The sequence below is a fragment of the Zootermopsis nevadensis genome, unplaced genomic scaffold, assembly GCF_977971745.1.
Source record: "Zootermopsis nevadensis isolate Lab colony 2312 unplaced genomic scaffold, Znev_1.0 Znev_ptg000022l, whole genome shotgun sequence".
Classification (NCBI taxonomy): Eukaryota; Metazoa; Arthropoda; class Insecta; order Blattodea; family Termopsidae; genus Zootermopsis; species Zootermopsis nevadensis.
In genome coordinates, this window is record NW_028259154.1 from 16,356,937 (window position 1) to 16,382,421 (window position 25,485).

General features: G+C 40.2%; 1 protein-coding gene across 19 annotated transcripts in view; it reads left to right on the forward strand.

Annotated features, from left to right (window-relative positions):
- LOC110833901 (uncharacterized) overlaps positions 1-25,485 on the forward strand; it is a 442,516-nt gene that overhangs the window by 43,408 nt on the left and 373,623 nt on the right. For 16 of the 19 annotated variants that reach the window (XM_022072475.2, XM_087353372.1, XM_087353371.1 and 13 more), the window contains exon 1: positions 16,573-17,643. The exons of 2 other annotated variants lie outside the window; for them this stretch is intronic. The gene's annotated coding sequence lies outside the window, so the exon portion shown is untranslated. Of the gene's footprint in view, positions 1-16,571; positions 17,644-25,485 lie in introns of those variants that run through there. One more of the 19 variants, XM_022072480.2, reaches the window with a different exon arrangement.

The window sequence follows — 25,485 nt, forward strand, 5'->3', positions numbered from 1 at the left end:
GTTTCTTACCTTACTAAAGTCACGTCTGATTGACCGAATTACTTTTCTAGACAGTTTTCCTTCTCGCCCACACCCTCACTGCTCACGGACAAAGCGTAACTCCTCAGTAAGCTACAGTCTGGCTGTACCTCTAGCTAACGATTTTGAATCTCCAGTTAAATAATGTGCCTTGATCCCTTTGAACGATGGATGACTGATACTGTTGCCATGGGCACTGGATCAGAACTGAGCGACAGGGTGAAGTGAGCCTGGCAGTGTTTGAATTATCTTATTTGTGGTATCTGGTTTCATGACTTCGTGTCTACTTGTTCAGCAGTAATTAAAAACCTCTCAGTTTACGTTTCTCAGCCACTTAAGGGTTTCTTTCTACTTAATGGTGTTTAGGAGCGGTTTGTTTTCCTATTCTTCTTCCACGTAGTCTTATTTGTTTTCACTCTCTCTTCATATTCTTCATGTCCTCTTCCGTACGTGGTAACTCCTTCACTATTGTTATTTATGAGTATTACTATTAACATCAGACAATGAAGATTTAAAAGAGGCCGTGTTTATTGGTGTTTGGAAGAGTTGTAAAAAGCCTTAGACTTGATTTAATGGAAGCCTTGGAATTTAAATCGAGACGAAAAGAAGTCATTGATAGATGGCTGAGTGCATTATTTATCTATTATTTTCTCTGTTGTACTTACTGGATTTGACGCATGAAAACATTCGGAAACTGACTCATTTAGAATGTCAGAATTCAAAACATAGGCTAGTTTGAGGTGCTGTGTGTTAACTTTTATGTACCGCTTAACAAGACGAAAAGCCGACATAACGCTGTCAGTAAAGTAACCAGGCTGCGGTTTATAAGACCAGAGTTTGTTTCTGGGTAGGCACAGGGATTAGTTTTTTCTTCGCCACTGAGTTCAAACCGGTTCTGGGGCCCGCGCAGCTTCTAGTCCAGTGCGTACCAAGGGCTCTTTCCCCAGAGATAAAACGGTCCATAGCAAAGCACTTACCACCACCTAGTTGAGAATTTAAGAATGTGTAGAGTTGTACCTCCACTCTCCATACGCCTTCATTGCATGGTTCTTAATTAAGTACTAGAACAAGTTTACTTCACTCAAGAGAGAATAAGTATGTTCTGTCTGACCAAGGATTGCCGATCTAGGGTAAATTTTGTATTCTGCGATGGCACTAGAGGGGAGGAGAGAGGGGCTGCATGTACGTACAGTAGTGTATAGCTGTAAAGTTTACGTCACCGAGCAACAATGCAAGAATTACCGTGGTTTACCACAGACACTATTTGGTCTTACGGGGTGTAACAGGAGGATGTAGACGTGAATAATCACACAAGAAACTGACGAATTTTGTGACTTGTTCTGTTCGCCAAGTACTATTTGGAAGATTAAAAGAATCGGGATGAGCTGGACATGTAGTACAAAACCTTAATTTCAAAAAATGGAGAAAAGTGGCTGTTTAGCTGTGTAGAAGACCCAGGCGCAGATGGAAGCGTGAGCCTATGCTATTTCGACGCGGAAAAGCTTTTATAAACATTAATTTATCTTATTATTTCGTCTCATGTGACGGTATATTTTTCTGACGTAGATGAATGCTAGAATAGTGGGTTTATTGTTAACGGTTTTGAACATTTATATTCTTGTCAGTTATAAAATTTAGCAATAAAATCACCATGAATTTCAGCAAGTTATTTAGAGGAAAATCAATGAAGCTGAATTCTAAGAACTCCCATATTTAAGTACCTGTGGTGGATAATGGCACAAGAGAGGGAGATGTGTAAACAGCGAGAGGTGTATTGAACTGAGCGACCGCCATGTAAATATGTACTCAGCTAAGTGTTTATTATTGCCGTCACAAGATGAAAACCAGCGGTCGGAAGATTTACAGAGGATCCCCTCAGCGGTGACAATATCCATCATCATCAGAAGAACTCCGGCAAACACTGCAGCAGCACTGGCTATTGTGTGGAAACGCTATGTACAAATGCTGTAAAATACGTGGTACGTGTATGCCGGCGGTAACTGAACATTTCAGGAATGTGAAGGCCCGTATGAAAGTCAGTGAAGCGAGTAGCTACCACCTGGAAGGCCGGGGTTTGATTCGCGGCAGGGACAAACACTTTTATTCTCATCACTACGTTTCTTCTCGGGAGTAAAGCGGCCGAAGCATGAAACTGATCCTTTACCTGCATGCAGTGCCGAGGTTAAGAATGTATCGAGCTATATATCTGCTCCCTCTGTACGTCGTCATGCAGTGGGTGCAGAGGTAAAGAGACCTTGTATTTTAGTAGGGTATTGATTTTTACTAGTTACATAAGCAGCAGTGACTTTCCAACTGACTGCCTGACGGCAAAACTGACCGATTGAAACTAAATCATTTACAAACTAAATTTATTGACAAAATGACCTACCAGCTTAGTGACTGCCTAGCCATGGTTACTAAACTACTTTTACTGGGCCGTCTGCTTGACTTCTTGTCTGACTGTATTTCGTTAAATATTTACCACATGGAAGCCTGTTTTAAATAATAGCCTCATATAATTTAATTTTCTAGATATAGCTAGGTAATGAGACGTATTTAACAACGATTAAATTGGAGTTGACTTTAAAAAAATAAATATGTTATTGGACCGATTGGAACAAAAATTATATTCACCTTCCAGGACCAAATTTTATCGTACGCTATCAAATAGTTTTAGAGACAGAACATATAGAAGTAAATGACTTAACCATTATTCGTTCAGTTATAGGCTTTGCATCAAAATAATTTAAATTTAACGAAAAGACGGACTGTTGTGTGAGAATGTCTGCTTTGTTCCTGCAAGTTTCCTTCTGTGTCGGTCGCGGGTTGACCAAATAGAGACCCCAGGAGACAAACCCACGCTGTTGGGCGGAGAATCATGACGTGAACTGCAGTCATCCGGCTCCCGTCTGACCGCGTTTCGAGTCAAAGGCAGTGCACATTTTGCCTCTTAGAAACTTAACTTACAATCCGACGGTTCAGCTTTGCTGAAACAAAGGCCAATCACAAACTCTGTCCTAGATGCAATTTTAATTATCGCGTTCCCTTTACCGAAGATCGTAGCCCGTTTCCCCTAATGTTATCATCAAGCCCGTGTGTCTTTCTCTTTAGTAATTAACCTCCAGGCTACTTGATAGACCTTTTTGGTTTGTGGTTTAATAACGACTAAGAAATCGTGAAAGCTAGACATCTACAGGGTGGGTGGGAAGTAAGTAGGCATTGAGAAATGGTTATAACCTCTATATTTCCAATGTATAGCGATTAGTTAATGCCTATTTACTTCCCACCCATCCTGTAGATATGCTAGACATACAGATTGTATGTTGATTGATCATAAACTTACATAAAGTTTTGTGTGAAAAATATGTATGTATGTTAGAAGTACAGATATGGCAACAGTGTCTCCAATGGAATAAATTCTCTCGGGTTTTTTCCCCTGGTATTTTTTTATATTCGGTTGCGAAGGTGATTCGTTCCAAACGAACTGGATCGTTTAAGAAATTCGTAGTACCCACTTCTGAGTTCTTTTAAGTCCACTGATTATCTGCCTACAACTATAATTCCATGTCCAAAATCTCAGGAACGGTTTCATAATCCCGAAATTTATGGACGAGGGACTGAATTTTAAGACCCTTAATTCATATGACGAATGAAACATTTTATAAGGCCATTGATTGGCCGTCTATATACCGGAAATTCCGTGATCTAAGTCTCAGGTACGGTTTCGAAATTCTTCTCTTTCCTTGCGATTGTCGATGCGTGACTGTTGCTTAGTTTCTAGATAGGCCTATTTATTGGCCCGATGCTAGCTAGAAAATGAAATAAAAAACCCTACTACTCTTAATATTTTCAGGTGAAGTTTATTTAATCTTTCACGCTTCACAGAATATTCCATTACTTTCCCGGCATGCCGTCCGAACTGTTTTTGAACTTGTAAAGTCCCAAATGACTTTAGCAGCGGGGTACCTGTCATGACGTCACACGTGACACGTCTCGAACTGCCGGGCGAGGAATAAAAGGGCTCCACAACTATCAACGTGATCCAAACTCCCTTTACAGATCGACCTAGGGAAGCTCAGTACACACTGGAGCATCCGCGACGCCGTTATTTTGCGCGCGCGTGTGGTGATTGATCCTTTAATAATGCTGTATTAATTTCTAAAGCTTCATACCATCGGGTGTACGAGCAGAGAAGGTTGTGGGTTTTGTTAACTATTAAAACGATTAGCTATTAAAAGTACTTTCCGTAATAGCTGTGCTATTTAGGATTCCGAAGAGTTAAGTTGTTTGTTTAGAAGTTCTGTAGTCGACTCAACAGCTCTGGTTATATGCATCTGTTAACATGGCAAACATTATTTCATGTTAGAATTAAAAACTACACTGAAGGGATCTCTAAATCGGTTTTTAGTAAAGCCTGACGGGACTTTCTCCGATCCACACATAACGTCTGTACCACCAACACTCGGTTGCTAGAGCCTCGTTTGTGATTACTAGTGAACCGCGTGAAAATAAGTTCAAGAGTTCCCTAGGATGTACATTACACCCCTTTATACTCCCAACTCCGAAGCATCAGACAGTGCTGGTTTTAATATAACCCGTTATAATAAGGCCATTTACGAGGTGCGATCGGAAAGTTTCAAGACTGGGTCAATAGAGGGCGAACCGGATGTAGTACGAACTTCTGCCACTAGGGGGTGCGGCCTACATTCATAGTGAATCAGTGTGCCAGCCGGCATTATCGAATTAGCATTTGTTTCTTAGTTACGGGCGTTTTGGTAGTGCATTACACCGACCCTCCTGCGATTTCGGAATGGCGTGTGCATCAAATTTTGCCAAAGACTCGCCAAAACGGCTACGGAAACCTATGAAATGCTAAAGCAAGCATTTGGGGAGTCCGCAATGGGTCGTGCACAAATTTTTGTGTGGCATTCACGTTTTAAAAATGGCCGAACCTCTGTCGATGATGACGAGCGTTCTGGACGACCATCTTCGAGCACAACGCCCGAAAATGTTACGAAGATTCGGCAGGCCATTCACGAAGATCGACGTCGTACCATCAACGACTTGTGCGACATTGTTGGGATAGGCTATGGGAGGTTGCGTGAAGATGTGAGACGGAAGCGGCCGGCAAAGTGGCGCAACCGCCCTCAAAGTTCGGCAGTTTTTGGCCTCAAACACCATGGCCGTCATCCCGCACCCTCCTTATTCGCCGGATTTAGCTCCGTGTGACTTCTTCCTCTTCCCAAAGATGAAAATTCAGCTAAAGGGAAGGAGATTTGAGACGATAGAAGAGATTCAGAGAGAATCGCAGATGGTGCTTGACAGGCTGACAAAGAAAGATTTCCAGGGATGCTTCCAGGCTTGGCAGCGGCGCTGGGATCGTTGTGTTCACTCCCAGGGGAACTACTTCGAGGGTGATGGATGAATTTAATACCTGAGATAAGTGTACGGGTTTTTATACGCGCAGTCTTGAAACTTTCCGATCGCACCTCGTACACTTATTCACAAGGAATTTATGTATTTTGGTTTATTTAACGATGCTGCCAGTAGATCAGAGACCAAAATTTCGCCCACGTAAGTCTATAGCCCAAGTGTTAAGAATGAGATTTAACATACCGAACACAAAATACTGAAATTCATAATGCCACAACCCAAATAAAATGATACTTTGGCCCATACTAAAATTTTAAACTCTGTTTGCTTTAAAACCGAACTTCTGATTATCAAAAAAATATAATTATTTAATGTTTTAAAAAGTGCTCTAAATATCGCCCATGTACTTAGGAAAACATTTGTCCAAGTAAAGTCCGCAATACTTTGTATTAAATAACAACAGAAATACAATCAGAAGTAAAAAAAAAAGAATTGTATAAAATGTCGTTACGTTCTTTAAACCAATAGTCGTCACAACAGTTCAGTAATTTGTGCTGCCGTCATGTTGGTGTTTTCCGTTTACCTAAACGTAAATTGAATGGGACGTTATGTAACTATACATAACTTCAGGTCTCTACATCAGATGTCCCTAATGTTGCTGCAAACTTGAAGTTTGTACGACCCCTATTTTAGTATTTATAACAGAAAGTTTACAATGGGAGTTCTGTCCAAAGGAAAACTTTAAACCTAAGCCAGTACACTCTTAATACTTTAATTCGTTTCCGTGGTGTCTGCTTTTATTTAGGGCTATTCTAAGACGCTTTTTTTGGCCTGTTAGGCTATCTTCATTGAATACTTACGTAGGTGGTCTTCGGACTCAGACTTGAACCGGGAGCTCAGCAATTATTAACTACTTATATTATCAAACACAAAATAAAATTCCTGCTGTTTTCTTAGGTGTTCTGTTCCACAGTTTAATCATCTCTGGACCGGAATACCTAAAGCGTTGCTAACAATGAACAGGATTAAATTAACTCTTATGAGCGAGAGGCGGTAGGACAGCTCATCTCATGTATTGTGTAGAAGCCGGTGAGAAAATTGTTCAGAAGGCATTTATACTACATATAGTAATGAATAAAGTGTTCACCTGTTACAGAATCGTACCGAAAGAAAACAATGGCAGGAATGCTTATCACTGTAACTGTTCCCTTAAAACAGCTCAAACAGAACAGAGAACCTATTTATTTAGTTCGCAGGTCAGTTCGGGAAAAGTCTGTGATAAGCAAATATAACCAGGACATTATGGCTTAATGGCAAACTAATTAACGATTTGAATTGTTCACACGGCTTATTTAGAGTTCTCCCGTCCAATGGGTACCAGGGTAATTTCCTCGGGAGTAAAGAGCGGCCGGGGCGTGAAGCTGAACACTCACCCCTACCTTGTGCCGAGGTTTAGAATGAATAGGGGCTATACCCGCTCTCCCCACAAGTGCTTACATGTCGTACAGCGGGACAGCTTTACTGTTTTTATTATGTAAATGCTAATAGCCGACTCAGCCATCATGTTATGTGTGACTGCACCTTGCAATTGGCTGGAATCAGAGCGAGGAAGTGTACCGAGGGTTTGAAGCCTGTTATAAAATGATGTCTGGTCTCCATCACTTATCGTCAAAAGGAGTGTTCTAACATTCCTGACACACTACTCTGGAATTATGATAACAAAAATTTTGTTTTAGAATAAACGTGTTATGTGTCACTGTGTGTGTGGATCGCCTGTTACCTACAGTTATGCCCTACCGATAATTTATGACCTGGCTTTAGCGCCGCGGACCAATGTGTATTTGGCACAGTGAATTATTTATAATCACAGTCAAATACATAAACGGAAATATTATTCCCACTTGGCGTCACGTTGGAAAACTATCGTTGTTTATTATTTACTTACCCATTACGTCTGATATCACGTATATGATATGAGACGTCATTCGTTAGAACACAGTGAAATAGAGGTACAAAAATGCGCCAGAGAATCCTCATGAGGCTCTTAACTTCCTCATCCTATCCGAAAAAAGAGAGTGGAGGCAAACGTGTCAAAAATTTACGGAACTGAACGCAAAAGAACAGACGTTTTGAAAGCTCCTAATGGAATGTAGCCACCCTCTTTCTCCCCTTTATACGTGTAATACTGGGCTATATACACTTCATGCATGTAGCAAGAGAGAAAAACCGACTGGAACTGGTATAAATAAGTGATAAACCTCCGCTCGTGTTCGGTCGACCTATCACACCAAAACAGTTGAAGACCACAACCCGCAGCTGTCACGGGTTGGGATCGTGTTTTATTTATTCGCGTCTAGCGCTATCTTTGTCTTGCTAAGTGTAAACATCGGGATATTTAGGATTCGCACACAGTAAAATTACAAATTCCTGTGTAATTTCGAAATTATGAAGGACTGCTTATAGGTTCCTGAATAATGATGTGTGTACGAGATAGGGCGGTTATAATTTAGGGGTCTGTTGGAAAAGAAATTGAAAAATAGCAGTTCGCCTACGGATACATTCAGTGGTCCTATATATACATCTTGCATTAACGATTTTCTGGCTCCAGATTTTTATGAATAAAAAGTATGACAGGGAACTGCTTCAGTGTGAAATTTGTGTATACTGACTTCTTATGATCTAAACGTTCTGGCATGCACAATAAACAAATTAGCAGTTTCGTGAATTCTTCTGACTTGACACATTTCAATTTGTTTCATCTTCAAGTCAGCTAAAGATATGACAAGTGTATACAGATGTTTTTGCATTACACAGTTTGACCCCGAAGACACTTACGTATCTTCTGTACAAGCACATGAACGTATTCTGTAACTTTATAACCAGTGGAGATTTTATGACAAAAATAATTTTTAATTATTAACGCAGACAAGATATCTTATAATGTAATTAATGTTTTTAAGGTGTTACAGACGTGCGTTAAGATGAATCTGAGTGGACATCGATAGACTATCTTATACCATGCTGTGGGTGTAATACATTTAAATAGTACAAAGAATATATTGAAGATCCCCAAACGTTCTTTTTTGTCGAGGTTTAATTTGGTCCAGATTACAGACTAACTGAAAACTAAATATGAGGAAGTGTAAAGAGCCACAGGCTTGAGATAGACTGACTTTCGCACTTGTCGTAATGTGTTCCCAGCCCCTGGAGAAAAGGGATCAATGGAAACTGCAAGAAAGATGGTCGGTGCAGCATCTCCTGTACATACAAAGACTTGGCCCACTGTGTTCACGGATGGGCGCGTTTTTGGAATGGAATATATAACATTAAAACATATCTAGCACTTTTCCGGCGAATAGACTTACGAAAATGCTTTTCACTGTATAAAAACCCGAAGAGAATTAAAAGTTAATTCCTTATATTACAGACTCCCTCGTTGAAAATCCTCCCCGATTCTGCAGGTATTAACTTTGCCAATGTTATAATGCATTTATATACCAAACATTTTTTAACCATTGGATTTAATTTTCAAGTGCCACAAACAACCAGCGCCATGGTATTAAACCCACGAGAGAGACCCCTGTTGAGTTTAAAATGGCTGTATGTTCGAAAAACAAAAGAAAAGCGTAGGTATTACAAGGGATGAATCCATGGAAACGGCGAGTACTAGGTAAACCGAATCTAAGTGCTCTAAAAGCCGATTATAAGCATTTTGTGTGTATACCATTTACACTGGCCAAAATAACCATCATCGTTGTGTTTTGTGAATATAGGCCGTATTTGTAAGCAGGATTCTATACTCGAAATGCTTATTGTTGGGAAGAATTGTATCTGGCGTTGTATTCCTCTGGGATGTAGTGTTTTGTATAACAATTAATTTATGTGAAGCTAGGAAGAAGCCGCGGACACACATCCTGCTTGAATTCGGAATTGTCTATGTAAGAATGCATTTAATTAGAATCTTGATAGCCAGAAATTTGCTAATATTGTAAGAACGGTCAGCCCTAAGTAACACTGTAAATACGGACCTATTTTCAATAATATCTGATGTTCATACAACAAGAAAAGAATGTCGTATTAGCCTCCCTCAATTCTAGACTTAAAGAAAGCTACTGCACTGTAACAGAAAATAGAGTACTCGTTGTTAAGCTGATAGTCGTCCAGCTGGTAAAGAAATTCTCCACCTTTTGTGGGACCCGAATCTCAAAGTTAATTACCATGTTCACAAGAGAATGCTATTGAACATTTCCTCAACCACACAAATGTATTCTAAATCATTACACCCTCTTACCTGGGCTACTGGGAACGATTCGTTCTTCAAGTGCCTGAGCGCTGCGGGTCCCAACTTTACGTTGGCTTGATCTATAGACATTCGGTAGGACTCCTTGGTCGCAAGGCCTCTACCTGTACACAGGACAGCACAACACAGAAAAACGCCGACAAACATCCATGGCTTGAGTGGGATTCGAACCCACAGTCCCAGCGATGAAGCGACACAAGGCCCACGCCTCAGACCCCCCCCCCCCCCGCTCTTACCTAGGAATTCATTTCAATATCATCCTCCCATCTAATCTTAGATCTCCTAAGTTGTGTGTTTCCTTCAAGTTCCTCAGTTAATTAATTTTATATTTTTCCTTCTCCGCCATCCGACCCACCTTATATTTGATTTTATCACTAATTACATGTGGTGAAGAGTAGGTGCAAATTTTGAAGCTCCTCGTTGTTTGATGTTCTCCATTTCCTGTACTTTCGCTTGAGAATAAATATATATCCCAGCATCCTGTTCTCAGACACCCTCAACCTGTGTTTTTTCATTTGGAGAGACCAAGTTTCAGAACCACGCAATACAAGAACTGAATTATAAATTATTGTTTTCTTATTTTCATTTGGTATATGCAGACGGGGAGACAAAAGATTCTGAACTGCATGGTACCAAGCTGTTCTCAGATTTAATGTGCTGTTTATTACTTTTATTTTTAATGTCCTCATATTAAGAAATGCTCAAAAAAGTTTAGTCTGAAAACGTGAAGGGGATAGATAGATAGTTTGAAAAAATTATCCTTAGATTTCTGGAACAATATTAACATTTATTTTAATGAATGAAGTGTGGTGGTGTGGATTGGATTCATATGGCAAAGGACGAAATAAAATAGCTGACTCTTTCCAGCACGGTACTAAATCTTAAGGTACTTACAAGGCAGGTAATTTCTTGACTATCTGAGTGGCTGTCAGCTTCTCAAAATAAACTCTTCTTCCTTAAGTTAGTTTAGTCATATTATAAAAGGAGGTATCACAGTCTAGGTAATTAAAACTGCACAACTATTTCCCCATGTTTATTCAGCAAGCCAATACTAACTACTAACTTTGATGCCCAGCCATTATTATCATCATAACAATTTCCGTTGTTCTCTCTGGCCATAGTTTCGCTATTTATTAAAATGCCCAGGACCTGCAGACTTTGTTAACAAACTTATTTGCGCACATGGAAGGCTATAGAGAATCCCCTTTATTAGCCCCATTATAAGTAGTTACCTGCCTTAATACCTTCCATTGTTCTTCCCTTCCACACATGTAGCGTAGAAATATTTGGAATTAACTTTTTTTCAGACTTTCGAGATTCGTTTTTGTACTTAGTTCGGCGGTGTGTTCGAGTTATTCAGAACCAAATTGAAGTGGCCTTTACTTCGTAAAACAGACTTAATTTCTTCCTGTAAAGAGAATTTTGATATGAAACATGAGCTTAGAGAAAGTAAGGAGATTAATTTTAACGCACTGACCGAAGTGAACAATTTTTGTTCTTTTCTGAGAGACCATGATTATTTGAAAATATCATTGAGTCGTCAATGTACATGAGAATAGGCCTGTAATAACAGAGGCAGAATTTACCCGGCTCAAACAAGATCACGCCGGTTTCCTGGAACTATTTTGTTAAAGCCACACCAGTTCTCAGAAAGAAATTTTAAAATCACATACAATTATTTTTTAAATGTACACTAGACCAAAACCAGGACGCAATGGCCTAGAGAAAATCGCTACCCCTGCTGTCATCAAGCCAGTAAATAAGGGTTCTTTTGTAACCTGGGCTGTGGACGGTTTCAGCGCTCTTCGTCATCAAGGTCTTCCCAGTTCGCAGTCCGAGTGAAGGTTAAAGTAACGAAAATAAATAACCCCTGGACCATTTTAATTAAACTTTGAAACGCTGGTAGATTGATATTCTGAAAGAGGAAATTTGAAATGCATTAAGAATGGCTTCACAGCGTCAATTGGAGGAACTGACATTGGATAAATAAAAGCGGTTAATTGCCGGCGGTTTGTAAATACGGTGGTCCTGTATGGACCGAAGCTAAAAGCTCAAGCAAAGTTAGCACGGAAAGGAAACCTGTATAATTCGATATTGTTTTCCAGAAACTCAAGCTTCCGTTTGAAGTACGTTTCCCAGTGCATTAATTGGCTTTATTGTTATCAAAAGTGGTGACCCAGGAAAGTTAATTAGGGCTCTGAGTAGACGCATCGTTCGCTTTGACCCTCCGTGTCCCGTATTAAACTATTCGGAGAACTTAATCCATGATGTAAGTTAAATCTTAGCAAACCGATTGATTTATCCTGTAACGCTTGAAGCTTAGGTAATGAATGGAGATTTTTAACTCCTTGCGTGCTCCAAATATTGGGAGACCTGTGACAGACTGTTCTAGAAGAAAGCTGAATAAAGACAAAACTGTATAAATTTTACTCCCAACTTTCATGGTCGTAGGTCTACACGAGATACTGGTCCTATATAGTGATCCAAGGGGTCCGCAGTGGCCACACGGTTTGAGACGTGGGCCTTGTGCCGCTTGGTAGCTGGGACCGTGGGTTCGAATCCCACTCAAACCATGGATGTTTGTCCGCGTTTTTCTGTGTTGTGCTGTCCTGTGTACAGGTAGAGGCCTTGCGACGGGCCGATCCCTCGTCCAAGGAGTCCTACTAACTTCTATAGATCAAAGACAACGAAAAGTTGAGACCCGCAGTGCTCAGGAACTTGAAGAACGGGTCGATCCCAGTATCCGGTATATAGTGATCCAATCTGTTTCACATCGTAGACATAATTCCACAAAACAGACTGCGTGAGAATCTGATAGTTGCTCAATTGTTTAAAAAAAATCTCATCTTTTATGTAACCAGGAAGTTCATTATTGTGTTTGCAACTGATACCCACTGGACCATACCCTGAGGCGGTTGAATACAATCCAAACCCTCACAGACTATTAATTTAAGATCTATATTATTATTATTATTATTCCGTATATATTCACCACTTTGTAGGGTATTTACTTCTATGTACCCGAGACAAACCTTGCCTTTGAGGTACATAGTGCAGCAGCTATTTCCGAAATATATTTTGTTTCTTTACGACAGCGTCTTTCGAATGATGTATGAAGATCCTAAAATGACAGTTTTTTGAAGTTCCCTGATGTTCTGTTCCTCCGGGATGTTGGCCAAATATTTTCTGAGTGTCTTGGAGACAGTTCCAGTTGCTCCTGTAATTATTGTTGCAAGAGTAAGTAAGGTTTCTTACCTGCAATGGAAATCACATTCTTGTACATTTTATTTCAGGCAAGAAAGTCATAATAACTTAGGACTGTTACACGCAAGAGTTAATATAGGCGGCCTGCTTCTATGTTCTATGCGAAAAGACTAATTTATCACAGGACACAAACATTTAACATTTAGAGAATTGTATTAAAGTGTATAAACGGACCCGTTTCGTTTCAGATTAAGTAATCTTGATGTAATAAAATTAATTTGTGCTGCAGACCAACAATAATATGATTAGCATCCACTAGAATTTTAATCTACGTAAATAATTTTTGCTCCAGTTATTTTGATGAAGCTCTTGGCGGTTCCAACACTTCAGTGAGTAAACTGTGGGAAAGCAATCTGTACCGACTGGAACCCTGCGTATTTTTATCCTCTCCGTGTTCCATTCTGAGTGATATGATCTTAATTATGGGCTAGCATCCAACACGCTACAGTCAGATGGAGCGGGAAAATGTTGCTTTTTTGTGCTCGATAGGGCCTGTTTGTATAAAATGTTTCAGCAGAGTGTGCGCCAGGTAATGCGTGGGTGGGGTGTTCGGCCCCTTTTGGACGATGTATCAACTCTGAGGTCTGAGGATTATTTAACGACGCTGACAGAAACACAAATAAGTAATAGTAAGAAGTAATATAAGCAAATCAGATAATAAAATGAACATGAACGGAGGTCATGAGAAATTTTGAAGGAAAAAGACCAATTGGAAGAATAGGCAAAGACGAGAGGCTGATATTATAGGACTCGAAAAATGTACTCTATGGAGTACAGTGACGTTCTAAAGACGTTCTTTACTCTACATTACGTAGGTCGTTGTTGCAATAATGTAATCCGTATTCATTATCGCGTCTTTAGGTCATTATTTCACTAATGCGAACACAAATTTTTGTTGCGAAAAAATAGGAAACCGTGGATCCCATTGTTGCGCAGCGTTGGTTTCCAAGAATAGGACCTCCAGTCCCATTGCTGCGAAAATCGCGACAGACATGGACGAGCCCACAAGGTGTTCTTGCTCGCGGTAGAGCGTAGATAACACCTAAAATTGCTCCGTAAAGAAGCAGGGCCTGAGGCTGTTAGCTGGTTTCATCTGGCTTACGGACCAGTGGCAAGGTTTTGTGAGCATAATATGGACCTTCTGATTCCATAGAATTTCTTGACTAACTGAGTTCTTGTTGGCTTCTCAAGAAGGACACTGCTCAACGGGGTTAGACAGGGACATGAAAGGGGGTTGCCTAAGCCTATCCGAAGTGAGACGGACTTTCCGGGCTTTTGTTTGGATATTCTGAAGGAAATCACGAAAGATCTGGGTCAGAGTATCCAGTAATCTGGTACAAATTTCAGCATTTAGTGAAGTCGTCTAGAAATTCTCCCAGGTAATTTCCATTAAACAAGCAAAAGGTAAAAATTAAGAATAAAATACAGTAAAAGTAAAGCTGTCCCACTATACGCAATGTAGGCGCTTGGGGGGGGGGGGGAGGTAAAGCTCCTACTCGTTCTTAACTTCGGCTCTGTATAGGGGTGAGTGGCCAGCTTCACGCCCCGGTCGGCGTTAAGACGAACCGGACCAACAGTGTAAAGAGGCTCGGATCAACAAAGTTTCATCTAAGGCCTATTATTTATGAAGATGGCTATCTTCTGGGTTGTTGCACCGTTTACTCTGGTAGAAGTTTACTGGTGCTTCAAAGGCCCTAGGCGATCTAGAATATAATAAGATTATCAATTAAACAAATATTCTAAATTTTCTAAAGTCAATTGGCATTCATTTTCGTTTTTAATCAACTTTCTTCGGGATGCACTGTTTTTATGAGCAAATTTCATTTACTAAATGTAAGCAGTCTGATCTAGTCACTGCTACGAGGAAAGTATGTTAAAATAGTCAATAAACTTACTGTAGGCCTATTGCAAAATTATTAGGCCTAAAATTCTAATTTTTTGTCTCAAGTGCCAATTCATTGTGCTTCAATTGTCAGAAACGCCAGGATTCAATGTACTTGGTGCAGACTATCTTCATCTGGGTTTGTCACCCTGAAGGTTGAAGCAAGTTCCTCTGAAACTTTCGTAACCATCTGCGTAGCTATACAGTGTTACAAGCCAGAAGATTACGGCCTGAAGTTTCACTACCGAGGAAACAAAATCTCATAATGAAGGCCTTTTCAGGTGTCGTCGACTGTCCCTGGTGTGAGAACAGAAAGAACAGGGTTGAGTTTGATAGTAATCAAATCACACAACACAGATTTAATTAATTTCGAAGCTGCTCTCTAATTTCGTTTCAGTAGACGGAGTAACTAGACGGAGAAGGTACGTATCTGCTGTACATGTTTTGGTTGAATGAGTTCTGACAAATTTAATAGCCTCAGATCTCAAATAACCGTTCCTTGGCATCTGTTCTATTAACCTAACACTTTATTGACGAAGTGAATATTTGTTGATTAACGATAAAAGTATTCCCTATTAAACAACTGATTTATGTTGATTAGTAATAAATAAATATTATTAACCAACTGCTAGTTTTTACATTTCTATTGGGATTTGTTCTCAGTTAATATGCATGGAAGTAGGAAGCTATGCTACGGTCTAATTACTGCCACTTGTAAGAAATAAATTCTTCGTGAGTTCTCAGATGAACAATGGACAATTAATATAATCCTTTTAAAAGCAACCAAATGTTAGTCTTAAAGTTAAGCTAAGCCCAACTATCAATTATTTTATAAGTTCTGTTAAAACAACGAAAGGAAGTTCCGTTTAGAGCAGGGGACATTTAATTTTAAAGTCCTGTGAAAAGCGACCAACTTATTAGTTTAAAGACTCGTTAGAACGTCCAGCCATAAATGTTAACGTTTTTAAGAGCACGAGATGTTTAATTTTGATGCTCTGTTGAAATCAAACAACAACGAATTTTAAATTTCGGTTAGGACCAACCAACATTTCCTTTATAGGGTCTGTGAAGTGTAACCAGCAATTAGCCATCTTTTATACGTAGTTTCATGAAGAAAGTTTCTGGGGGCTGATCACGAAAGATTCGCGAGCTTTGAGTTTATGTGGAAGTCGAGATGTGTGTAACACCACAGGACGGTGTCCAGAAGAGCGGCGCAAATGAGAGATGTAGGAGCTAATGGGACGGAATGGCGATCGAGGGCTACACGAGACGAGGAACAGGTGAGCCTAGTGTCATTCCGCGAGCGTGTTGTGACGCACACCGGAAGTGGTTGGGTCGGTGGGTGTAAGAGGAGGATTCCGTGTGGGGGGGGACGTCACTGTCCGACCGAACCAATCAAATCGCAGTGATTTGTCACCTGTCCTCTTCGTGTACAGATAAGCCCAACCTCCCGAAGTTCTTCTCTTCGAATTGGAAAACGTCCTGGCTCAAGTCTGGCGCAAACGCGTTTTGTCGGGTTCCGCCCAGCTCCCACCAAGCAGCGTTGCCAAAACAGCTCACACGTTTTCCCGCGTTTTCGCGGCCATCGCCTGTCAAGTCGATTTGAGCCCCCCGCTCTCCCGATTAAGTTCGTGTTTCCGCCACTGCACGTCATTCTCGTGGCGCTAGTGTCCTACTGCTTTCCTCTCCCCTCCTCACTCCTCAAGCTGCCCGCGCTTGCAACTCATGAGCCAGGCGTCTGGTTCGCACCCGGCGATCAGTTGAATTCAGACGCACTGAGGTGGTGGAGGCTGCCTCTGTTGTTGTTGCACCTGGCCAGCGAACGTCTTCAAAAAGACCACGTTTGCTACGTATAGACACGTAGAACGAGGAACTGGCGTCAAGTTGACAGATTTAGGAGGTTGGAGTGAGAGTGATATCGTAGTTATCTCACAGAAAAGCGGACTAATTTTCTTCGTTTGTGATATTCTCCTTCGTACGTTGCACCAAACCGCGTTATTACAAGACAGCATTATACTGACGTTTTGCTTCCCGGGACTTGACAGTAGTTGCGTGTGTGCCACTGAAGCAGTTTACATCCTCAGAGTAAAGGCGTTTTAATTGTGTGTCTGTGTGTTTGAGAAACAACAAAGAGACGGATCAGAAACGGTTCAAGATCATAATGTGAGGACATCAGTCGAACGGTTTGACAGCCGCTGGTGATTGTGAAATATCTCCGTTAAAATTAATTGTGACTGTTAAAGATGGTGGAGGAAGAGTTTCTTTCTGTGAACATTAATCAGAAGGCAACCAAGAGGATGCTGACGATGACTTTGATGATTGAGTGCATCATTTAATGGCTTTCCTATCATTGACGTATAAAATAAAACCAGTTCTGAACCTGCGTTAGGTCGTTAGCGAGCGTCCATCCCACTGGTCAGCTCCAAGGCGAACAACAAACTTCTTGCTAGAACTTGCCTATTCTTCTTTTCAAACAAGAAAAAGTACTCCTTAGAACTCCCCCACCCAACACAACAAACCAGGACTTTCTTCAGCAGGGGGCATTTTCGCCCCAAAAGAACTCGCATTGTTCACTTTTCTTTCTTTTCTTTTTTTCTAAAATCGGTAAAAGTAGTCTTTATTGGCCATAACTAGAAGAATATAGCACCAGACGAAGCTTTGTTTGGGGGGTAAGGGAGAGAGAGAAGCAAAACTCCACTGCAAGAAAATAGTTGGACCACTGCTTTTCAAATTCCCTCGAAGGTCAACAACGCCATCCCTTGGGTTTTTATGCTGAGAAGGGTCTCGAGGACAGCGCCCTCCAAGAGTAAGTACACACAAATTAGTCAGCGTGGGGAAACCAGCGCTAGACTTTCTTTCTTTCTTTTTTACCAGCATGTAAACTGTGCATTAGTACAGCATGGTGGACGATGGACTCGGCTTCTGTGGTGTTTGTAGCAATAATTTCAGATTATGTTTGTAGAAAAGTGATATTTCTGTTTTGGTTGCCGTAACACGAAAAGTCTGCCCGAGCTTAGTAATATTTGAGAATAACGACAGTGGGAGATCTTGCATTTTCCTTCTCCCAGGCTGTCTCTGAAACCATAAGAGTATAACGTACGGTACCATTGTAATGTCTTATGATTCATGTTGGGCGTCGAAGTCACGACCTTACATGTGCTAGTCAGAGGTTACAAATTACAGACAATGTAGTAAAAGTTGAAAGTGTTTACACTAAGAGTTGTATAACCATCTGCTTTACTACAATGATTGAAAATGTAGGCCTGTAGGACATTTGTTAATGTAATATGTAGTCTAATATATGAACACAATTAATTACTGTTCGCGAAATCAGCAGAATTCGAGACTGTGGTGTTATCAAAGAATTACCGTCTGCTGTAATTTGTATTATCGTATTAAATTGAACCTCTTGTTTGCAGAATGTAGTACTAAATGTGAATTGGAGGAACTGTTACGTCTTCTTTCATATGTAGCTCTCGGAATTTTGTGAATACAATGAGGAATTCTCTTGATCTTTAAAGCAAGATATTTTAAGACTACATATTTCTTTGGTGTATTCAGACAAACACTTCTTCAGTTAATGATGCATTATCGTAGGGCTGCCAGTATTTTTGATGTGTTTATTACATATGCCATAATTAACCACTTGGCCCGCCAGTTAATAGGAGCGTACTCTGTTATGAAATAAATCTAAGAAGTTTCTTCTGAAAGTTTTAAACTGCAGTAACAAATCAAAATTACGTTTACGAAAGAAGCAAAGTAAACTGAGTTCGGGCAATGGTTGTTGCATTCGTTTCAGAATTAGTCTTTGTCTCCTTACTAAAAGCCTGTAGATTAAAATACCGGTATACAGAGTATAATTTTATTTAAATAGGAAAAGAAACAAGTAAGTAAAATTATACAGGTTCCTAAGGATAATATTTAAAGCAAGGAGAAAGAAGTAACGCGGACATTTAATGAGTAGCTTCATAATTTGTGTACTCTTTACCAAATATTATGTGTGATCAAATCAATGAGGGGGGGCTTCGTCGACATGCAGCACGTTTGATAAAGTTGGTACCGGGCTTCAGCTACTTTGTAGTGGCCGTCACATTGTTATTGCCATGCGTTCTTAGGTCGTACACGAGTTGAACGCGTATGAGGCTGGCCACGTCTTCCCCTATTCAACTCGAGAACCGCTTGACGGATTTGGTTAAATTTGGCATGGACGTTATGCCATTGAGGTCTACCCTAAAAACATACCTTTTAATTTTCTACAGTCGGTAATCCCAACATGGCGGCCGAACAAAATGAGGTGGGATCAGTACTAGCGAAACCTACATTGGGGTTATACAACGAACGTTGATAATTTCCGAAAAGTACAGAGCGTTTGAAGAGATTCTTTGTATAATGCATACAAAAATTGACCACGGTTCGATCTCTTGACCACATGCGTACGAGTCCAGTTCTCTGCCTCAGGAATAACTCGAGTTCTGTTCATTACATATTGATTTATTTATTTATTTACTGCTTGGAGAAGATATGAACAATAAATGGTGCATAGGGGAAACTAAAAAAAAATTAAGATTATTTCTGTCAAATTTACGGATTAAGAGACCTTCAACACGTGTCGCATACAAGACATTGCGTGTATAAATCAGTTTGTAATACAACATCAAGGCTCTGTGAATTTATGCTGTTTTATCGACAGTTTCCGATTTACAATTTACATTTCATTATTATAATGAAAGGAACGTTGAAATTGTGATGTCCCTTCACAAACCGTGCGTTGCCAACTGAAGCCACTTGATGTTCGAAAAACCATGTAGGAGTTTCCCTCAAGTACATGGAATTGACAGCTAGTCTTTGTTTCCTGTATGTTAACTTGGCATATGTATTTCTCTTGTCCGTTATTCTCAATTTGCTTCTTCCTATCTTTTATTGTCTTTTCTCGTCTCTCTCGCTCTGCCTCTCTGAGGACAGGAGAGAAAGTACGGTCCAAGTTTAATATCCAGCGGAGGACTAATTTCAGTTGCTCTATTTTTTCCGAAGTTATTGTGTTGAGAAGTTTACATTTGTTATTCATATAATTTGTATGAAGAAGAGTGAAAAGAATTCAACCTTAATTGAGCGCCAGAGAGAGCTATAAAATTTAGACACTTTCATGCACAACAATTTCAAGCAACGCATCGTACCCGAGAGGTGGAAGGTGAAATTGTTCTGTCAGTAGGACGTATAAAGTTCAGAACTTACGACGAATAAATTGTGTATTCTTGTGTTGTGAATGTTGGCGTGGTAAATTACAAGTAGCCCATGAAAGTAGAGAAGTTGTTTCCTTCAATTGGCCGGCAATATTCGGGCACGAGGTGGGAAATAAACTCGAGGCCAGAAGGTCGGATGTGGTCCGTAGGCCTCTCGCGCCGCGTCTCCCCATGAGTCGTAGTACTATGTTCTAGCTTAGTTGTCTTTTTCATGTTTAGAAACTTAGTCGAGGGAAATTTAGTAGCCTACCAACTTAATCCGTGTGTACGGTCAACTCTGAAATACTGACATAGGCCTAGTATTTCTCAGCCGGTAGATTGAAGACATTTTCAGCTCTTTTCGAACCCCAAGGTTCTAAGTATCCGTATTTTCTACTGCTTCTAATTTCAGAACCCTATCAGCATAGCTTTAGTTGAAATACCAGCAGGGAAGACAACATTTGAGAGACGTAGGCGTAGAAGGCGGAATATATAGATGCTGTTTAAATAAGATGCAAGGATGTAGACTGGATTCACTTAGCTAAGGGCAGGGTCCAGTGGCATGCTCTTGTAACACGGTAATGAAACTTTTGCTTCCATAAAAGGCAAGGAATTTCTTAACCATCTGAGATCCGCTTCTCAGCAAGGACTCTTCCATGAAACTAGTTGCATAATGGCCTGGTCACAATACGATGAAGATTATGAACGCATCCTTACAAATTATTTTCATTCACCTTTCAGTTTATCATCCTGTCGTTTCTCATTAGACTTCATAGGTGTTCCGTGCTTTCATTTTCCACTTTGTTCTTAAGTAAGTGTAAGGCTAAACAACAACTTAAGAGCTACAATCTCTTCTCCAGTAATAATCCCGTTTTCCAGCCATTTTGTACTTAACCGGATTGGTGGGAGTGAGAGCGGTCAAGGACGGCTGGCCGCTATTGTCGTCAGGTACTGAGGGAAGTCTAACCGCGTAACATCGGACCAAACAATCGCCTGTTCGAAGCTCACTAGCCAAACTAAGGTCTCCTGTCCTTTTTGGAAAATGTTGGGACAACAAATTAAAATCTGCCACTGCCACTTCATTCCTCATCTCCCCTGAGTTATGCTTCTGGTTTTAGCATTTGTTACAGCATTGTAAAACATACACGGCATGCGTTCATAAAGACAGTTTTTCAAGTTCAGTTTCGGCTATAACCTAGTATTAAATTGACCAACACACAGCAGAGCGCAAGTGACGAGTATTCCGATTAGACGAGAAATTTTACTCTTTTTATTAGATCCATTTGTTCATTAAATCGTGTTCACAAGAGTCGACCGCTGAACTTTGATCCAGATGAATCGAATTCACGCCCTATATCTTTTAAGATTCTTTTTTATATTATTCTCTCATCTAGTCTTTGGTCTCCCAAGTGACCTCTTCCTTCAAGATTCCCGAATACAAACGTGTAACATGAAGCCTCGTATTATTAAACATTTTCGCCTTACTTTTACTTTATTTTCTTTTAGGTTCTAGTTTTCTGATGTAAGTCATTTTATCTCATAAGACAACATGGAAAATCACAAACAAACATATGTCAGTGTACAAAGGTCACTTCCACTGCTTGCGGACCGACCAGTACGTATGACACGTAGATCACACACCTGAAACATCTGAGTTAGGTAATGGAACTGTCTCATACGAAACCAGTTTAAAGTAACGTAAAGCAAACCACAGGTTTAGTTTCTTTTTGAAAAATCTTGCACGCCTTTTGGATAAAGAACCTCGAAGGAAGATAAATCTTCTGAGACCTAGGTGCGGTTTGGAGGATGATATTATAATGTAGTGAATATAAAGACTACACTGATCTTGCTTCGGTTAGGGCCCGCTGGCAGGTTTTTGTGAACATTGTAATTAATTTCTGATTCCGTAAGAGCAGGGAACCAGGTAAAAACTACTAACAGTTCTGTGAAGTCCACAAGACTTGAAATAAGTAAATAATTTCAGTGTATACAACTTACAGATTTGTGCAGAAGTTCGCGTTTTTACGTCTCATACTTTGTATTGGCAGGCCCTTAAAACAAGTAGGAACATCGAAATTTGAAGGTTTCTGAGGACGGCATGACAGATCCTGTTAAATTGCTTTTCTTGACTTAACCATCGTTTAGGTGAAACGCTGTGTTTATAAAAGAACAATTTAACACAACGTAGGAACAAGTTTCTTTGACATTTCCCACATATCCTTATTTTTAAATCGGTAATGGACAAATGAAACCTGTACAATTTCTCAAGAATCTGGGTGTGGCTGCTGTGTGTCGTTGTCTCCCCAGTATGGAATATGAGCTTCATGGGCGTGACGTTCCCTGTATCTGAAAATTCACGCAAGTGATTAGTTTATTTTTTAATGTGGCTGTCTTCTGGGATGTTGCACCGTGTAATCTGGTACGTATCTACAGTTTAGAGGATCTTACTGCCTCCATCATCCTGATGATGGAGACAGCTCCTCAAAAACGTCGGTGCTGCCTCCCAGATGACAGATAGATCTTCATACTCCTCGCCGTGAGTACCTCAAATGTCACCAACATTATTCTGTGGATGGTTAAAATAATAGTAATGTTAATTTATGCAATAGTTTTTAAAATTACTATTGTTTAATAACAGTAGTTGATTAAGTGTTGTTTTCTAGGTCGCAGGTTCGCATCCGTTATAGAAATAGCTTATAGTACGCTTAGCTTGTCAAGGAAATGTTCGCCTTGTATGGAACCCGAGGGTGTACAAGAGCCATGTGCATCAAATCCACGCCCTAGAGCCATATTACCCTAAGATTTATTTTAATATTATCATTTAAACTACGTCAAATTCTTCCGAGTGGTCTCTTCCCTTCAGGCTTACCAACCAAAATGTTGTACGTATTTCTCGTTTTCTCTAGGCGTCATAAAAGCCTGTCAAAACCACTTCTCTGTAATATATTTTAAATTTTTTTAAACAATTTCCTTTAAAAATGTTGTAACCATAATGAGAATCTTCATAATTTGTGCTCGCTTGATTTGATGAGGATTATCAAATCGATTACGAGGAATACCAAAATGTGTTCGTTGTAATGTCGTGATTTTTAAAATTCGCCTTACTGAATTTTAATTGGGATGTCAGTAACAACAATAAAATGTAGGCCTATTTCGCACAGTAGGGACGTTGTTGTTTTTTCACTCCCGACAGTAATAACCTTGACAACAATCACGTATCTTTTTAAATGTTACAATTGCTTTTTTTGTCTGACACGAGCGTATCTCCCCCTTCAAAGGAACTTGGCGTCGTCATGTTGAAACTAAGGACGTTGATAATCACGAATGAAACTAGTACCGGTTTATGAAAGACGCAGTCACGGGATCGATAGCTAGTAAAAGTTACCGCCGAGCTAAACTGCTTCGGACGTTTATTGTTGCTGTTACCCATGCTGTCTGACGTGTTTCTGTACCAGAGACTTCATTCAGATGGCCTTGTGCGCACTCAGGCTCATACAGTAGAAACAAAACAACGAAACATATAGCAAATTTGTAATTAACACTCATCCTGCCATGGTCACCTTTAACCTTGAATAATAAACGCATCATTGAAATAATACAATAAAAGCTTACAGATTTTACTGTGTAAGCCTGCTTGTAATATTTTTATAATCGGTTGTAGGAGATTAAATCGACTTCATTATGACCGACTAATTACAGCTAAAATAGCTAGGCTTGAGGGGGATAAATATGACGCTGTGACAGATACAGCATCCTCTTGCAGAAGGGGGGGGGGAGGGGCACAGTCTTCTCGGACTGTGCGGTCATTCTATTTCAGAAGGTACAGATCAGGGGTGATCAAAAATGAGCGCCACGACATCGCGGTTGAAATTGTCTCATGTCACTGGAAGCTATGCAGCCTAGATAAACGTTGCTTTTCGCTAGTGATAACAATGGGAAAAGATGATGAGGCTTAACAACGTGATTACGTGATTATTTTTGGCTGTTGACAATATTCATTAAATGTTTCAACATCAGAATTAAACGGGGAGATGATCATGAAGGTAAACAGAACTATAGATGCGTTTCTAAGTACATTCTGAAAGAGCTTTCGGAGGAAAATCTCGCGTACTTTCCTTCTTTACTCTGGTGGATGTGAATTGTAGATTACAGGTAATATGCATTGTAGGCTGCAAAGCGTAGTACAGTTTCGGGTGGATACTTGCAAAAAAGAAAGAAAAAAGAGCCCTTTTAGCTCAACTACAGTGGCTAGGCTACGGGCTGTGAGGTCGGGGTCTGCGTCTCTGCAGGGCGTGATTTCTGTCTTTACTACTTTGTCGAGATCGGTTCTGGGGTCCATCGTGACTTACCCAATGGATATTTTGGTTATTTACTCGGGAGTAAAGCGGCTTGGGCTTGAATCTAACCACTCACCTGCTAGTGGCTAGCTTAAGGATGCGTTGAGATACACCTCCGCTCTCCTATACAGCTGCTTGACGTGATACAAAATTAACCACCAGTGATAAGGTTTCATAATTTGCTTTTGGCGATGAAAGTTGATCGGCCTATTTTACTGCAGCGAAATTTGGTTAGGCGTAATTCTGGGTTTAGTATCGACTTCTCCCCGTGTGACTCGCGAACGTACCTCGAAGTTGCTACCATGTTGCTGACCATTTCGATAAGATGTAGGTTGTGTAGTGCAGTCTAATCGACTAGTGGATTTACGTGGCGAGAGAAGAGAAAACGGCGCCTCATTCAAGCAGTCTTGCTTCTCTCTCGCGCACAAAACAATCCGACTTGATTGAATGGGCCAACAGCAGCCATGGTGCTGCATCATTTTCCCACCACTAGTCAGCACAAAACGTTTGGACTGTTCTTTAAAAGCATGATATGCTGAGACCCGTCGGTTGCTTACAACCCTGGCTGTGATTCCTTTTGATTGCTTTCCGTTGCTGCACAAAGACACTTGTGATATTTATATTGTCTGTGAGTATGCGAATAAGTTACTCGATATTTGTATTATTTGCTTAGTCCGTTGGAATACTAACCTTTAGAAAATTTTTGTTTTGTTTGCTAAAACTGTAAAATTAACGAATAATAATGGAGAATCGTGTCCATCTGAATGTTTAATGTCAAAAATACTCTATGAATTACAGTTTGATTTGGTATTTTTTTTAGCAGAAGGGATTAAATAGCTTGAAAGCCCTAGGCATAAATTATAGGATAACTTTAAGGTGTATTTATTTATTTAGTGTTCTGTCTGACGACAGGTCCATATGAACAGGATCCTTCCATCCTTTTCTCGGACTGGGACCTGTTCATATACGTTCTTGGCAGATGATCCAGAAGTGGTTTGCCATTGCCTTCTTCTGTGTGTGAATGGAGTAATTGTTGGGATGCCACGGAGAAACCGGGGAAGACCCCGGAGGAAAACTCCGTGTTGCCTAGAC